At 35.2% G+C, this 19,003-nt stretch overlaps 1 pseudogene; it reads right to left on the bottom strand.

Annotated features, from left to right (window-relative positions):
• Positions 1 to 1,309: 1,309 nt before the first annotated feature.
• On the bottom strand, positions 1,310 to 9,975 carry LOC149545261 (3-ketoacyl-CoA synthase 11 pseudogene; annotated as a pseudogene).
• Positions 9,976 to 19,003: the final 9,028 nt, after the last annotated feature.

Below are 19,003 nucleotides of genomic sequence, written 5' to 3'. Positions count from 1 at the left end.
CGTGGAGAGAGAAAAGTAGGTGGACAGCGGTAGTATGGGGAGAGAGAAAAGTTGTATGCAGAGAAAGCAATCCAATCTCAAACCTCTTTCTAGAAGTTTTAGTACATGGAGAGAGAAAATTTTAGAATAGGTGGGAACTAATCTCTCTCTTTGGAATTAATGTAATTAACTCTCCCTTTAAATTATCCAAGTATCAATATCAAACAATAGTGAAGGACCGACTACCTTAATTACAATGAAGACAAAAGATAATATTAACAATGGTTGCAAAGAAAGAATGTTTTTGGGTTACAATGTAAAATAAATTTGATATTTGGAAAGGAATTACATTTCTTGTAAGAAGAATGATCCAACATACTCATATTGATGCGAGAAAAATAGAATCATAGGGTTAATTTATTAGCTATTGGTCTATTTTACAAGTGATTTATCACATGTCATTTATAGTAAACTGTCATTATTGATTTGTTCATTTATATTAAATTGATTGATATTACATGAATAATAATAATAAAAGGCTTTAGAGAATTTTTTATTTCAAACTTTTTCTTACACTCAACCTTTTTACACTTATGTTAATCTTATATTCTATTTTTGATAATTCAATTTTTGTGTGCACTTACCCTGACTACTATCACAAGTATAAAGATGGAATGCAGGGAAAGCCCAATGAATATCATAGCTATAGCTATAACCAATGCCCAACCGTGCCTTCTTTGTAACTTTACCTTAATTCAGTAAAAATAAAAAATAAAATAAATAAAAAATCCATGCATGCATCAAAACCACCCAGCAAACATTCTCACAGCAGTTAGATGACAGATAAACACTGCATTGAATGATATGCTAAGGTTTTGAGAAAGAGGGATCGAATCATGAAGCTTCAACATTTACAGCTCAAATGCCTTGTCTAGGCTTCAGCGGTCCAAAGCAAATAGAAAAGAAAATGAAAAATGGAGCAGGTTTTCCATAGCCTTGCTGTGTGAGTTTCATCTCAAAATCATCACCGTGCTGGATACAAACCCCAACATAGTACAAGATACATCAAGACGGCAAATATCCAAGACTAGCAGAGGAAATTGAAATCATAGAATAGTCATTGCGGCTTCATTACAACATCACAACCTTGCAGGATAAAATACCTCAAGGTTATGCAAGATATAATAGGACTGTAAAGATAATAAATAGTTCAAGAGTTGGGGAGAGAATAAAATCATAGTTTATTAGGACTGCAAAGACAATACAGATTTCAAGAGTCGGGAAGAAAATTAAAACATAGATTACCCACTTAAGAAAAGATCGGATCAGATCATATGGTTGAAACCTTAGGAACGTCAACAGGGAAGTGATGAATAATTTGAGTCCATGGATTCTTCTCTGAAGCAGGATTGACAGCTTGAGAGCCCGCCAGACAGCACTGTTGCACTTGAATCCAGACCCGAAGGCAATTTGCCACGTTCTGCCTCCCTTTCTCATTCTTCCTTTGGCTTCACTATACGCCAGCTCATACCATAACGAGCTGCTAGATGTGTTACCAAACCGGTAAAGAGTCATTCTTGATTGTTCCATATGCCATTCTGAAAGCTGCAAATTCTTCTCAATTTCATCCAAAACCGCCCTTCCTCCAGCATGTATACAGAAATGCTCAAATGCAAGCTTGAAATCTGGAACGTAGGCTTTTACCTTCATCTTCAAAAATTTCCTGCCCACCAAAGTTGCAAAGAAGAGAATTTGCTCTGACATGGAGAGAACCAGAGGACCCAGAGTTGTTATGTTAGTCTTCAAGGCATCCCCTGCTACCGTCATGAGCTCTTTTGATAATGAAATCCCTACCCTTCCTGTATCATCCTCCTCTTTTTTTTTGCAAAAAGAGGGGTAAAAATTTATTAAGACAGAAAGGAATACAACAAGGAGAGCTCAACAAGGAGCTCGATCCTGAGCAACAAGATCATCAAATTCTTGCACCATCTCAAAGGACAGTTGCCCCCTATCTTTAATATTCCAACCCGGATCATGACTAGAAGCCCATTTGACTAAACAATCAGCAGTTCTATTCCATTCACGAGGAATATACATGAACCTAATGAATTGAAAAGATGAAGAGAAAAAAAGAATCTGCTTAACAACAGTGGCCAGTTGCCAACTAACATCCTCAAGCTCTTGCGAAGAAAGCATGTTCACCACCACTTGGGAATCAGACTCACAAATAATCTTACTCCATCCCCACAAGCAACACTGTTCCACAGCATATAAAATAGCCTGAGCTTCCATGAGATTGTTAGTATAATCACCCTTATGAACTGAGAAGAAAAATTTAACATTCCCAGAACTACAACGAGCCACTCCGCCAATACCAGCCGGATCAGGATTCTCACGGGAAGAACCATCAATGTTAATTTTCAGAACTCCACAGGGAGGAGGAGTCCAGTGCCCATCCCGGTTAACCCGACCCTTCCTCTGATGGTGAAGCTGCCTGGACATAGAAGGAAACCTATGAGCTGCAACCCCATCCTGCAAATGAAAATTGAGGCGATTACAGATAGCAAGATCAACCGGATCCATACCCCCATCAAGCTCACACTTCACAAGAATAGTTTCCTGAAGAGAATGTGATATTTTCCACCAAAGATGCAAAACACCAAGCCGAACATCTTGGAATATGCGACGATTCCTCTCCAACCAGATATGCCAAAGCATGAAAGATGGGCCAGCAATCCAAGTAGCATGGAGAGAAGAAGACTTGGAGGGAGCACTACCCAAGCGGGCCCAGAACTCAGGCAAAGAGGAAGCATGCCGACAAGAGCAACCCCAAGCGGTCCACCAAAGGTGCCATATCTGAGTAGAATAGGAGCAATGGAAGAATAGATGGGAGACAGACTCCTCTCCATTACCACACAAAACACAATAAGAGGGGCCCTGAAATCCACGTTTACAAAGATTATCCCAGGTAAGACAACGTTGTGAGCCACTAGCCACATGAAAAAATTGCATTTGGACCAAGAAACTTTATTCCAAACTTGCTTCCACCAAGGGACCTCAACATCCCCAAATAATTGTCTAGTTATCTCCCGATACCCAGCAGAGACATGATATTTACCAGACAAGGTACCGCCCCAAGCCAAAACATCTGGACCAAGCAAAGAAGAACACTCTCTAGAGGCCAGAATTTGAGAAAGCTCCTGACGATCCATGTCTGTACCTCCAGGAGGCCAATCAGAGGAATGCTTCCATCTGTAACCAACAACAGGTCCCAATTGATAAGGAGTCTTGTAATGAGCCACTTTATCCCATCCAGCGGCAAGAAAAGAGTCACAAAGAGGCTGAAGATGAGGGTATATGGATAAAATAGAAGGGAATCCATCCCAAGCATCAGACCAAAACAAAGCCTGAGAACCTCCTTTACATATCCAGAGCAAACCCCTCTTCACCAACATCGCACTTGTCTTCAAAGTATGCCAAACCATTGAGCCACGACCTTCAAGAGGAAGTGCAGAAATAGAGCAAGGATCAGCACCATGAGAATATTTATGAGTGATAATACGAGCCCAAAGTTGATGTTGTCCAGAGCACCATCGCCAATAAAGTTTAGCAGCCAAAGCTTGACTACTCAATAGAGCAGATCGAAGACCAAGACCACCCTCCTTTTTAGGCCTACAAACAATTGCCCAATTAACCAAGCTCCATTTAGTACTACGCAAATTACCACTCCAAAGGAATTGTCGAGAAAGAGCATCAAACTCCTTGAGAAAGTAAATAGGTGCAGCATGAACCACGCTTCTATAAGTAGGAAGAGCTTGGATAATAGCTTGAAGAAGAGTAACCCGGGCAACAGTAGAAAGCCATCTATGAGTCCAATGATTTACCTTATCCTGAAGCTTGGTAATCAAATTTTTCTAAAAGAGACGTGGTTGCCTGGAAACAACAATAGGAATGCCAAGATAAGTCAAAGGAAGTGAACCTATCTGAAACCGTAGGATACCAACAATCCTGTGCTGAATAGAATCAGGAGTGTTAAAAAAGTAAATGAAAGATTTGTACTCATTAACTTTCTGGCCTGAAGCTGCCAAATAAACGTCCAAAGCATGTCGAAAGGCTTCAGCTTCCTTGATCCTAGCAAGATCGGCAAGAGCAGAATCATCAACAAATTGAAGATGGGAAAGAGAAGGTAAGCCATTACCCCACCGCCAGCCTTGAATAGAATTTTGGGACACCTGATGCTTAATGAATCTGCCCAAGCCTTCAGCCATGATGATGAATAGATATGGGGAGAGAGGGTCACCCTGGCGGAGGCCTCTAGAAGCACCAAATAGTTGTGAAGGTTGACCATTAATAAAAACAGAAAAAGAGGCAGAAGTAACACAACTCATAATCCAACTCACCCAGTCAGAGCTAAATCCAAAAGAAAGAAGAATACTCCTTAGGAAGCTCCATTTAACTCTATTGTAGGCCTTAGCCATATCCAGCTTAACAAACATGGCTCTCTCACTTGAAGTAGCCATAGAGTGAATAGCCTCAGTAGCAATAACCACCCCATCCAAAATTTGTCTGCCAGCAACAAAACCACCTTGTTCTTGTGAGATAATAATGGGAAGCCACCTTTTCAGTCTCTCAACAATCAGCTTAGTAATAACTTTGTAAACCACATTACATAAGGCAATTGGTCTAAAAAACTCCAATTGATTAGCACTCTCTCTCTTAGGAATCAAAGTCAAGAATGTAGAGTTCAAAGCTCGAAGCATCTGCTTGCTAGCATAGGATTCTTTAACCACCTCCAACAAATCATGATTAATGATGTCCCAAAATTTCTGAAAGAATTCAACTGGAAAGCCATCAGGACCAGGAGCCTTCCCCTTAGGCATGCCAAAGACCACCTCCTCCAGCTCTTCCAAAGAGATAGGACGCATGAGATAATCATTCATTTCCTGAGTGATAAAGGAAGGAATACAGGACAAAATAATATTTTATTATCAACAGGAGGAGAGTCCTCAGAGAAGAGGGTAGAGAAGTACGAAATAGCCTCCTGGAACAAAGCTGGCAAGGAATTCAGTTGGATACCTTGAGAATTAACCAAAGAAGAGATAGTGCTCTGATTCCGGCGAGATTGCACTATTTTATGGAAAAAGGCAGTGTTTCGATCACCTTCCTAGAGCCAATCAACTCGAGCCTTTTGCTTCCAAAAAATTTTCTCTCAAAGTTCCCATTCTTCTAGAGCTCTAGAAGCAAGGGATTCAGCTTGGCCAAGATCCTCTAAGAAACCTCGATCTCTAATCTCCCTTGTGATGACATCAAGATTTTCTTGAGCAAGCCTCTTCATAAAGTGAAGATTCCCAAAACATTCCCTATTCCATATCTTGAGCTGCCTTTTAACATATTGAAGCCTTTTAGAAAATGAGAACATTGCAGTACCATATGCAGGAGCACCATCTTTCCACCAACAAAAAACAAAATCATGAAGAGAGGAGTCACGAAGCCACATCAACTGGAACTTAAAAGGAGGATGCTTCGGAACATAAGCCCCTATAGCGGAAAATTTGATTGGCCAATGATTTGAACCCCTCCAATCAAGGATTTCTGAAGAGATAGTAAGGGTGCCACTAAGCCAGAAGCAAGAAACAAGAAATCTATCCAAGCGTTCTGAGATAGCAACAACACCAGTCCTGCGATTATTCCAAGTATAGAGGCCATTAGAAGGCTTAACATCAGAGAGATGCAAAAGAGATATGTGTTGCCGAAGAATAGCAGAAGAAGGCCCCAATCTAGCCAAACCACCATGCTTCTCTTCCAGACTTAAAACTGAATTGAAGTCCCCTGCTAACACCCAAGGATGATAAGGATGACAATTTCTAACATATTGAATATGTTCCCAAAGTTCCTCCTTTCCCACAAGATCAACAGGTGCATACACATTAGTAACCATGATTACCTCTCCTGAGTCTAGAGCAGAAGCTACCATAGAGAGAGCTGAGCGAGAAGACATCCAGCCAAGAGGAGAAATTTTTTGAGGATCCCAAAATATAGCTAAACCACCAGCACTGCCTGTTGCCCCAACACACTGGCATTGGCCACGAGACCAAATACTAGAGGCATGTTGGACCATAGACTCCACAGAGAGCTTAGTCTCTTGGATACAAAAAACATCAGGACTATGATCAACCACCAAGTTATGAATAGCCTTTTGTCTAGGGATGATATTCAACCCCCTTACATTCCATGAGAGAATAATCATCATTGGGTAGAATTGGGAAAATGAGAATCCAAAGGTTTCACTAAACCAGACTCAATCAATATATCTCCTATGAGTTTAATCTTCTCTTGGTCTGTTTTGCACCCACTCCTTAGAGAGGGAGTAGAAGAAGCCCGCTTAAAGGGTCGAGGCAGCAACCCCAAGGGGAGAGGAGATCCATTGCCCTTACCTGATGGTAGCACATCCTTAACCAAGTCAGCCAAAACAACATCATCATCTTCCAACACTGCAGGAGTCACCAGAGCCGCTGTCACAGGAGCTACAGGAACCTCACAGTTCTGATATACTACACCTTGAGATGCCCCACAAGCATCATTAGGAATAGATCTTTCATCTGGGCAAACTGGATCAGAAGAGATAGGAGGAGGAATACCCTCCTCTAGAACCATACTATCCAGCACCTCAAAGCAGTTAAAACCTGAATCAGATAATCTTTCTTTCAAAGGCCTCTTTTGACCACGTCCCTTAGCTCGAGGGCGAACAGGGGTAAATCCATCCTTATCTTGCATTTGAGCCTTACCCTTACCTATAGCATCTTGTGGATTCATCCCCTTGGTAGTATTAACCATTTGAGATTGTCCTTTCCCTGTAGTATCTGTCAAACCACCAACAATGCCAGCTGTAGAACGATCCACTCCTTTGAAACTCGAGTTATGGGGGCACTGCCGCAGTAAATGACCATACTCATGACAAATCCGGCAACGGAAAGGGAGGGATTCATAATCTAACTGCTGCACCCAAGAAGAATCCCCCAGACAAATTTTCAAAGAATCTGGTAATGGGTTATTCAAATTAATTTCAACACAAATTCTAGCATAAGAAATAACCTTTTTATCAAGGGATTGATGTGCGATCGCAGCTGGCTTCCCCAACAAAGCAACAATTTGTCAAAGAATGTCTTCACGCCAAAATTCCAAGGGAAGACAAGGCAAGCGAACCCAAACTGACACTGTTGAAAGGAGATCCTCAGCAGAATTAAAACCTGAATGCCAAGGTTTGACAAATAACCCCACATGGTTGTAGAAATAAGGGCCTCCTTCAAAAACACGATCACAATCAGACATGCAAGAGAATACAACAAAAAAATAACTATTCCCTACCAACATAATCTCCATACCGCCTTCCACCTGCCAAGAGCGGCGGATCCATGCCTCAAGAGCGGATAGGAAAATCCGGATTCCAAGAAATTTGCATATCAAAGCATGCTTGGTCCAATAATCAATGTCCTCCATTACAGCCGTTGGAGGAATAACCAGAAAAGGGCGATCATGGCTACGCGGAAAACAACCATTAACTTTTTTCAGCTTGGAGCTCTCCCCTGAATAAAACGATTCATATCGCATTGCATGCATAGTTGGAGAAGAACCATCTATTCTCACCAACGGAGAAGAAATCCCAAGCCCTGCCATGCAAACAATAAAACCCCAATCCAAAATTGACTGCAGAAGATTTCCAAAAACACCGACGCAAATTATGTCCAGTCTCTAGCAATCCAAACAGAACAGAAAAATAGTAAAGATCAAACACCAAGAACAGGCTAGGGGAAAAACCCTAGCCCAACCGGCAGCCAACGCTTCTCCACATCCTCCAGCCAAAGAAAACCAATGCAATCATCACTCTTACAATATCATTTCATGAATCGTATCATCCTCCTCTTGGAAAACACACTGAAAGGATTTATCATCAGCACCTTTGTTGGTCCTAACGGTATGCACTAGCTCATATTTCGCCCTCCTCTTCTCTGATCTCTTGTTTGACAACAAAATGGCGGCACCCCCCATCCTAAAAATGCAATTAGATACGAGTTTGGATCTGTCGTTACCAACATACGAGTTCAATGTAGCGCTCTCCATGCTAACAACTATTGCATAAGAATTCCTATGAGCTTGAAGCAAGTCCTTGGCCAGATCAGTAGATATGAGGCCAGCGCTACAACCCATTCTCCCAAGATTGTAACTCAAAATGTTCCCCCTCAACTTGTAGTGATTTATTACCATTGCAGACAAGGAAGGAGTGGGATCGAAGACGCTACAGTTGACAATAAGTATCCCAATATCCTTGGGCTTGACACCCGTTTTGGCAAAAAGCTCATCAATGGCACCAAACATAACCATCTCTGCCTCCTTCCTAGCCTCTGCCATGCATGGATTTGGGGGCACTCTAAGCACTGGTTCAGGCAAGTAAGTTTCATCCCCTACACCCGAACGCTGACGATCTTCCTCTGAAAATCTAAACTTGACTCGGAAAATGTACCAGTCGATTTATAGCAATTCATGAACAATTCTCTACTACATTTCCTCTCATCCTCAGGCTTATAACATGCAAAATCTACAAGGAAAACTGACCTTGGTTTTGTCATAAAGTAGAGCGTGGTAAAAAACACCAACAATGTTGAGCAGACGATTACACTGACAAGATTAAATCGAAGATGCTCCCATAACTCGTACAGATCTTCTGGCTTGAGCGTGCCCAATTCAGCAGCAATGAGGACTACGATGGGGCATAACAAAAGATACATTGCATGGGTTATCACATAGTGGTATCCTAATTTGACATTATTAAGCTTCACGGATTGAAGAAAATCTGGGAGTTTTAATTGAGCTGATTTAATCGATACCACTGACATAATGTCTAGGTTCTTGGGCTCCATAACTCCAATCTTGATCTCAATACCCAGACGGCGAAAAGGATTAGCACTTAATACCCAATATACTTAAAACAGAGATAATGTCCTCAAATAACCAGCCCACATGCCCGAATTTCCCTTTAAAAAATGAGCATTTTTCTCAGAACCTCCTAATTCCTGAATTGAATCGAGAAAGGGCAGAAACTGTGAGAAAATATGGGCAACGATTGTAGAATATATAGAAGAATTTTGATGTGCACGAAGGCTCAAGCAAGGGAGATTCAATTTAATGCCCCGCGACATAATAATGAGAGCAGTTAGCTGTATTGAACGTGGTTAGACACTATTTAGTTGGTTTGCACAAGGCTGGGAGGAAATGGGGTATGAATCTATAATATAGTTGTTGAGATGTTTATTTGACATAGATTCTACTGATGATGAAGAATGAACAGATTTTTTACACGGAAGGAGTAGATATTTCTACTTGCTGTACAATCAATGGTTCTTAAATTCGTCCAACTGTTACATTTTTATTTATTCAAATATGAAAAAAAAAGGCGCAAGTTCTATTTTTCGCCAGCAATTTCGCGTCTACTTTGCACAAATGGATGCACCAAAATTACTCAATTGTGGTCTCTATGAATTTATCATTATCTCAATTTGAATAAAAAAGAAGCATTTTTTAATTATCTCAATTTGAATAAAAAAGAAGCATTTTTTAAAAGTCTTAGTAATTGATGGAAACTAATTAACACACTAATGGTTCATCAAATTACTTGTGACTACGTATCATTTTATTTAAATGATTAATGGAAAAGGGCCTATTCATAAATTTAAAAAAGGGTAGTTGTGATTAATGTATATTGTTTGGACATTTCAAATTAAATAAAATATTTTTCCAAGAATGAGTACATATTCACTTTTTTTTTTTTTTTTTTTTTTCTGATGGAGGGTTCAGACCTATGAGGCAGCCCAGCAAGGCACGAAGCCTACGAGCTACCAACCAGCGAAGACCACCATTAACAATTTTAGGTACCCGATACGGGCCCACACGTGCCTGAATATTGAACACCTCTTCGGCTAAGAGCCAAGGACTGAGGAGCATCCACGCTACCAAATTCGCCCAGGGCACGATCTCGGCCTCATCCTTTATGATGTCTATGGGCCTTGCACTCAGCAAGACTTGATCCCTGGTGGGTTCTTTGTGAGCAATTCAACTTCACCAGTTGACCAAGGGCTCGTTGACATTATTCACTTTTTATATTGCCTAAAATTTAGAATATGTAAATATTTAAAAATATATTTCCTATTATTTATTATAGAAATGAATTTACATGATTAGTAAAAAGTTGTGAATATGTATCTTTTATTTAAATAATTAATGAAAGGTCCTATTCATAAAAAAAAAAGTAGTTGTTTCACATTGTCCAAAATTTAGAATATTTAAATATTTTTAAAAAATGAAGATTTTATATTATTAGTGCTATAATTAATTACATAATTAAACATAATTATTTCTATTATAATATTTACGGCAAGTACTTAGCCATTATGTTTCACTTGTGTTTTTTATACGCAATATACTATTGCAATCACTTTTACTTAAGTAGTGATTAATCATTTTGATTTCAACTAATGAATCTAAGTATTTTTATTTTGATTATTGATTTTTCACTTTTCTAATTATATATATGCAATTCTAAATTTCTTAAATCAATAAAATTATTTTATTTCAATTTGATTGGTCTATTATTTGGATGTTATAAGCATTGTCCTTATTGTGAGGGGATATTTTCGGATGCACATATATGAAACATATAAAAAATAAATATACGATTTTTTTAATTTTAATTAAAAATTAAATATTAATACAATATATACATTTAAGCTATAGTTGGTGAGGCGATATTCAGATACTAAACTAAAAATTATATTTCATAATAAATATTTTTAATATTAAAAAATGATATTTTCAAAAAATTTAAGTATACAATTAATTTAAAAAGGAGATTAATATATTTTTTAATCTTTCTAAGTTCAAAATTAAAATTTTATGAAATTATGCAAAATATCATTATTACTCTATTTAATTAAACTATGTTCAATTCCTTATATTAAAAAAAAAAAACTATGTTCAATTATATCACTAGTTTGTTGGTTTTTTTAATAAATAATTAAATTTATTGTATTGATCTAGTTAACTAAAATATTATAATTTATCCACTATATGGCACTTGTTTATTGATAGATACTAACTTACATGTTTCATCAAAACAGTTGTGAATATGTATCTTTTTGGTTAAATAATTAAGGGAAAGGGCTTATTCATAAAAAATTAAAAACAAAAGAAGCTGTGATTAATGGAAATGGTTTGTGTCACTTTGAGTTAAATAGAAAATATTTTTAAAATTTCAAATAAATAATCACTTTTCACATTGTCTAAAGTTTAGAATTTGATAGAAACTAATTTACATACTTCATCAAAGTAGTTGTGAATATGTATCTTTTTATTTAAATAATTAATGCAAAGGGCCTCTTCATACCAAAAGAAGTAGTTGTGATTAATAGATATGGTTTGTGTCACTTTGAATTAAAAAGAAAGAATTTTCAAAAGTCTCAGTAAATAATCACTTTTCACATTGTCCAAAATTTAGAATATGAAAATATTTAATGAATAAGAAGATTTCATATTTTGGATTTATTTATTGCTTTCTAATTCTTTGGTTAAATTGATAAAAGGAGGCACCCTTTCTAAGATGACTAATAAATGAAACAATTATAATCTCATATCATGTTTGAATTATAAAACAATATGGGAATGATCTTAGGGTTAAACTCTCATACTCGATCATAGAGGGCATGATTAATAACGTGTGTGTGTGTGCGCGCGCGCGTGCCTGTGTGCACGTACACACACACGTGTGTGTGTGTGTGTGTGTGTGTGTGTGTGTGTGTGTGTGTGTGTGTGTGAAGAATTCAACATGATAAATATAGATATTAATTCATTTAGTGCATATAATTCAATCAAAAGATGCTAAAGATACAAATTCAAAGCGTTCTCCAGTTCAATCCTTCCTCTATGTTTCCTTCCTTATAGGATTTAATCTTTTAGATGTGTCATTGAAATAGGGCATATGGTGAGTTAGTTCAACATTTGAGCAATTATGGTGGATTTTCAATATTTTTACATTGATTTTGGACTAACATTTAAAGATGAGTATTAGTGTTTTAAGTTGTAGAGAACCAAATTGTAACTTCATATCAAAGATGTCTAGCCTATAATCAACATGGAAAGAGGTGTCACTCACCCCTTTATTTCAGTAACACAAAGAGAAAGAACATTATCAGGGATAATGGTCTCCATAATATCAACACTTGATATTCACCATGTTCTTAGTAGGGCAATCATTTCCAGAATATCAACATATGATATTCACCATTTTGATATCACATTTGAGTATTGGTATCCAGAATAATAATATATCATATTCACCAAATACTCTTTGAGTAATGACCTTTAAATTGTTGAGATACAAGATATTCACCAAGTACTGTGAGTAATGGTCTCCTAAATATCAAGTTGCATGATATTCACCAAGTACTTCGAGTAGTGGCCTCCTAAACATCAATTTGTATTTCATTCACCATGTACTCAAAAAAGTAAAATTATAAGGTACGTGAACATGAATTCTCATTATATTTATCATATAAATATCCACCACGTAAAGTATAATACATCATGATCTACATAGACATCTTAAGATATCCATCATAATAGAAAATTAAAATATTGTAAGATTGTCACCTTTCAACTTCTTCTACAAGTACAAGTGACATCATTTTCAAGTCATCACCTCCTCATGGTGTACACAAGGGGTAGAGGCACTAAAATCACATAGTCATGGGATATATTGATGAATCAGTGTCCTCTTAACTACTACAACTTATTGATTACTAGAGAATCCATCTCAACATGGTTTACTCCATTTGAATTAATATGACTGAGATCACTGAAGGTTGACTAAATCATATCCTCTATATGCTCCCTCTCTTTCAAGGTTACCTCTAGTGAAATGTTAGGCTTTTTAAATCTTAATCTCCCCCTTCATGTAGTAGTATTTTGAGAAAAAATCAAGACAAATAACTTTTATAGAAAACCACATTTAATAATCAATTTAATTGTTATAAAACAAAGAGTAGCCATGAATAGACATGTCTCTTGTTGGGACACACACACATATACAACATCTCATATGATCTAGATATAAAAAATAATAATAAAATTACATGCCAAAGAAAATCATATCATATTAACTATACAAAAGACATAAAGTATATACTTTATAGTAATATGAAAATATCCTTAATTAATTTGCCATCATACTTACCTTGACTAATTGTCCTAATTATTGGGTAGGATCTCTTTTTGGATGGTCTCTCTTTATTGTTCAATGCCATGCAGATTAAGAGATTCATACTAATACATTGTTCCCTTTTTAAGAAAATATAATTTGTTCTCATATTTGAAACAACATTCTACTCGTTTGAAAGAATGTGTCATTTGAGGTTTTGATTAGTAGAGGTCCAGGCCTGAATCTCAGGTCATTGCAGGTACACCGCATACCCCTTAATTCTCAAGTCATCGCATTCTTTTGTTTAGCCTGTGCTGACGTGGCTTCTCCTTTGACGATAGTGTATATTTGTATCGCCACTTATACCAATTCCTTTTGCCCTTCGATGACACTCTCATAATGTATTCATTTATGAGTGATAGTGATGTTTCTACATCGTTTCATTATGACTCTCTTTGTCTTAGTGTGGTGTGGACCACGTTGAATTTTCAGTTTAGCTTTCATACACCTCTAATGGAACGAGGCTTGAGTGCAATGCTATGTTAGTGTATTGTCCGTGCTAATAGGTCACGTTGAATTATGGTCCTCGGAGGTTTAACCATTCATTTTCAAATATGTTGTTGTCCTACTTGGGTGTGGTTGTATTGATGCAGCCACAGCCTATCATTCATTTCCAATTCCCCAACATCATCCCAGTTCATATTCCCCCAACTTGACTCATTCTTTCAGCTTGAGGAAGCAAAATAGAAGTGTTTGATTCAAAATGGTTGCCATGGTCTTATTAAATCCTCCTCCATGCGATTCAGACTTATAAGCACGAACACATTTATTTTCTTTGATACAAGTTAATGGCTTCTCCCTTAAAATAGTGATCCGATTCACCTCCCATGCTAACTTTCCTTCAAGCCCCAAATGAAGATAGAAAAGTTGATGCTGCAATCAAGGGTTATGTGTTACCGGTCTAGTACCGAAACGATTGAACCATTCTTCACGATCACAGTAATGATTCTGCTCAACAAGCCTCCACAGGTCTGTGAAATGATGAATGCATGCCACTGCTCTTTCTTTTAAAAGCATTTTAATCCTCTTGAAATTTTTGTACAAGTATAAATTGAATGCGATGCTTTTAGTTAAAAACGTAGCATGCTCTTCATCCATACTTCCTACACTTGATACAATATAGTCATCGAATGCATGAGAGAGAGAATTGCGCACACCGTTGCACATCATGGAGAATATGAAAGAACATCGAAGAATTTACCAAATTTCAGTTGCACCCATGATTACCTCTACTAGTCGATAAACCTAATTCATTATATCAAGCCTATAATTTGGAAACACTTGTGAAGTAATGCTATCATCCTAGGTAATTTCTCATTTAGAAAGATGCAATGCCTTGTCTGGCTGTCATGCTTGTTCAAGGTAACTACTGCCATGTCAGAGTGATTCTCACGAACGACACAAATAATGCGAATGACTGTTGTGAGTAACAGAAGCGACGCTTGTGTCCACAAATACCTTCGTAAAACTGTATTTAGCATAATTTAAATCCATCAGAAATAAAGCTTTCTTCCTTTGGATTAAATAAAATCATTCAAGCCAGGGTAATTAATCTGCTAGGAAATTTGATAGCCACAATAGCTCTTAGCAGAATCTTCTATATCTGCAATAATTTTTTTTATGAATAATCTTATTATTTCTTTAAGGCTTTAATACATCTGCATTAGGCTCTGATACCATGGCTAATTCTTGAGATCGATGCTGCAAATGTAACGGCATTCCAATATTGTGGTGTGTTTCAAATGGCAGCGCCCTCTTGTATTTGTATGAAGAATAAATGAAGAGAAGAGACATGTCTCTTCATGAGATATATCTATTCATCAATAATTAATATAATCCAACACTAATTATATTAATTTTTCTTTGATCTCATAGGTTTATCCTACTAAAGCTACCAAAACATCAATAACAATAAATACAATTAAGCTATAATTTGTGAAGCGATATTCTTTTATGTACAGATATGAAACATATAAAATACATGTAAAGATTTTTGATGATGCTTTATAGACTTCCATTTAGAAAAGATCTCACCTTCATAGAAATTTTGGTATTTGTAGGCTTTCTAATTCTTCCAGAAATATTTTATTTGATTTTGCTTTAGCAAATAGAATATGGCTTATATTTGGCATTACTTATTCTAAGAATGTTACTATATTTGAAATTATCACTAGTTATAATCCTGGTTTAAATAAGGACACTAACCTATTTTGGATTATTTCTTCCTCTACCATTCTTTGGCAAATTTGAAAAGTCAAAAATGAAGATAGGTATCGGAACATTTCTAGAACCCTTACTAAATCTTTTCAAAAACTCATCTATTTTAAAATCTCCTCGCAGATGCTTATAAACATGATGATAGAGTAGGAAAAGGTAAAAAGATTCCTTCAAATGAGACACTCTATGATGTTTTTTTTTGAAATGAATAATGGCTATGGTTGGAGAAAGAACGTGGACAACCTTGTTGCTTTTGAGGAAACTTTGAAGAAACTCAACCAAGAAATAAAGAAGAACAAGAATGTCTCTGATGACAAGATTCTCATGCTGGCTCAAATTCAAGATAAGAAGAACATTGTGTGGATGGAAGGCCCTAAGGGTTGGACTACTTGGGTGGATTCCTATAAAGAGCTTTTATAGTAGTTGGGGCCCTTTTTCTTATTATCATACTTTACATGTTGATTATGCTACTATACTCTTGGTATGAGGCTTTACCTCTTATTTGTACTTTGCCATGTAATTTTTGCTCACCCCCTTATGTTTCATACAATTTTTTTTAATAAAATAAAACTAAATATTAATACAATAAATACAAATAAGCTATAGTAACAATACATTTATATAGTAAATTAGAAATTATATTTTATAATAAATAATTTATTAAAATAATATGTAATTTTAAAAGTATTTAAATATGAAATTATGAAATTATTTTAAAATAGAGATTGATGATTTTTTAAATCTTTTTAAGTTCCAAATTAAAATTTTATGAAATATATTAAGATACTAATTAAACTATGTTAAATATTATACTTTGGTTCATTTTTTATAATAATTAAATTTATTGTATTGATTTGATTAATTAAACTATTATAACTTATGACAAATACAAGCCAACCACTATGTGCCACTTGTTTATTGATAGAAACTAATTTACACACTAATTTACATGCTTCATCAAAGTAGTTGTGAATATTTATCTTTTTATTTAAATAAATAATAGAAAGATTCATATAAAAGAAAAGTAGTTGTGATTAAGTAAATAATCACTTTTCATATTGCCCAAAATATGAAGATTTCCTATTATTTATTGATAGAAACTAAGCTTTGTCAAAGTAGTTGTGAATATGTATCTTTTTATTTAAACAATTAATGGAAGGGCCTATTTGTAAAAAAAGAAAAAGAAGTAGATGTGATTAATGAATATGGTTTGTGATTAGTTTCTATCTCAACTCAAATAAAAAAGAAAATATTTTTTAAAGTCTTAGAAAAAGAAGATTTCCTATTATTTATTGATAGAAACTAATTTACACATGCTTTATCAGAGTTGTTGGAAATATGTATCTTTTTATTTAAATAATTAATGGAAAGGGCCTATTCAAAAAATAAAGTAGTTGTGATTAATGAATATAGTTTGTGATTACTTTTTCTCTCAATTTGAATAAAAAAGAAAGAATTTTTAAAAGTCTTAGTAAATAATCAGCTTTCACATTGCCCAAATTCTAGAATTTTCTATTATTTATTGATACAAACTAATTTACATGCTTTGTATCTTCTTATTTAAATATTTAATGGAAAGAGCATATTCATTAAAAAAGAATAGTTGTGATTATTGAATATGGTTTCTCTGACTTTATAAATTAAATATAATTAATGAAGATTGTGTAGTAAAATATTTCTTTTTCAAAAATTATGTTTTATATATGTTGCATGGTTAAAAAACTAATTAACTCAAAATTATCTAGGAATTAAGATAAATAAAAGAAATCAATACACAGATTAATGATTACAATAATTTAAGAATAAATTTAGATTAAACTAAGATTTACATTTCACAAATTGAAATTTTATAATTTTATCTTGACTATCTAATTATATAATTATAGAATTCTAACTTGTATAAATATGAAAATGTTTTTTTATTATTTTAATTGTAGAGTTCAAATTCTTAACATGTTTTTTTGATAATAAAAGAAGCAAGAGGGTGTTGCTCTATGGAACGAATAGAATTAGCACATTAATCATAGCTAGCACATTCACATCATAAGATTGTGAAGTACGAATTGTAAGATTTTGATTATGATTGCATGTGTTATCTTGTAATTGTGATTATATGTGAGCTATTGAAAGTGATATATGAAAAGTTTTATATGAGTTATTTGGTGATCCAAGATCAAGCTGAAGATCAAAGATTAGTCAAGGAATAAGATATAGTACTTATATTCAGTCTGATTACTTGTTTGAGCAGTGAACTCTTCTTGTAATTAGAATTGCACATTTGGGCAGGGGGCTCATCTTGCATCTACTATACTACAACTCCTAACAGGGGTGGAATTTCCTAACAAGGACTCAAAGTCTCCTAACAAGGAAATTATATATCAATATATTACCCAGTGGGTATCATCCCCACCAGGGTTTTCCCTTTGCCAAGGTTTCCCTAGTTAACAAAGTATGGTGTTATGAGTTATCTTTGTGAATTGTTAGTGTTACTATTCAACATTACTTAATCTCTTTGTTATGCATGGTTTAAAGTAAGAAATAATATCTAGTTGGCGACTAAAGTTTGTAGATTACTGATTCACCCCCCTCTCAATAATCCCTAATTCTAACAATTAGTATCAGAGTACAATTACTTTGAAAAGGCTTAAAAGCTTGAGTAAGATCCCTATGGATATGGAATAGTTGACGAAGAACCTTAAAGAAGCTCTTGAACAAATTGATCTTGTTACTGAAGAAAGAGATAAGCTGAAGGATAGATATGAAGACTCCAAAGCATGCATTGGCCAATTGAAGGAAAAGATTGAACATCTCAAATCCAAGCTTGAATCTACTAAATCTAGAACTAGTGATGGTGATTGTTCAAACTAAAGACATAGTACAAGATCTTGAAGCATGAATTGAAGATTACAAATCTAAAGTTGAATTTGAGAAATGATCCTAGCAAAATTGGCTCTAATTTGAAGACTGAAAATGCATATTTGAGAGTAAGTTTGGCAAAGAAAACATCTGAGTTTAAAACATTGAAACAAGATCATGAAGAACTTCATAACAACAACACTATTGTGAAAGATGAATTAACTAAGTGCAAGCAGTAGCTTGAGAAGCTTTATTCTAGCAAAGAAAACCTTGATGATTCATTGTCAATGCAAAGACCTACTTATGATAAATCTGGTCTTGGTTATCTAAGTTACATGTTTGTGAAGAAACCTAAGATTAGATCAAATCTAAAAGAAAAAGATGAATTCATTGATAAGATTGAATCTAGTCAATCTTCTAATAAGTCTAAAGGAGTTAGACAAGACAAGGAAGTTGAAATTTTGGATGAACCAAAGCAAGTAGAATCTCCTAAGAAAACTAGGTATGAATTTAGAGGTAAGTGTTTTTTATGTAGTGAAATAGGTCATATGAAAAGAGATTGTACTAATAAGTCATTTATTCATGTTAAGGACTTTTATTATCATAATTGTCATGGTATGGGTCATAATGCAATTGATTGTAGGAAAC

Source organism: Cupressus sempervirens, chromosome 7 (genome assembly GCF_028749045.1).
Source record: "Cupressus sempervirens isolate cs-2001-9-10 chromosome 7, ASM2874904v1, whole genome shotgun sequence".
NCBI classification, from domain to species: Eukaryota; Viridiplantae; Streptophyta; class Pinopsida; order Cupressales; family Cupressaceae; genus Cupressus; species Cupressus sempervirens.
This window is presented reverse-complemented; position numbering and strand designations above follow the sequence as displayed.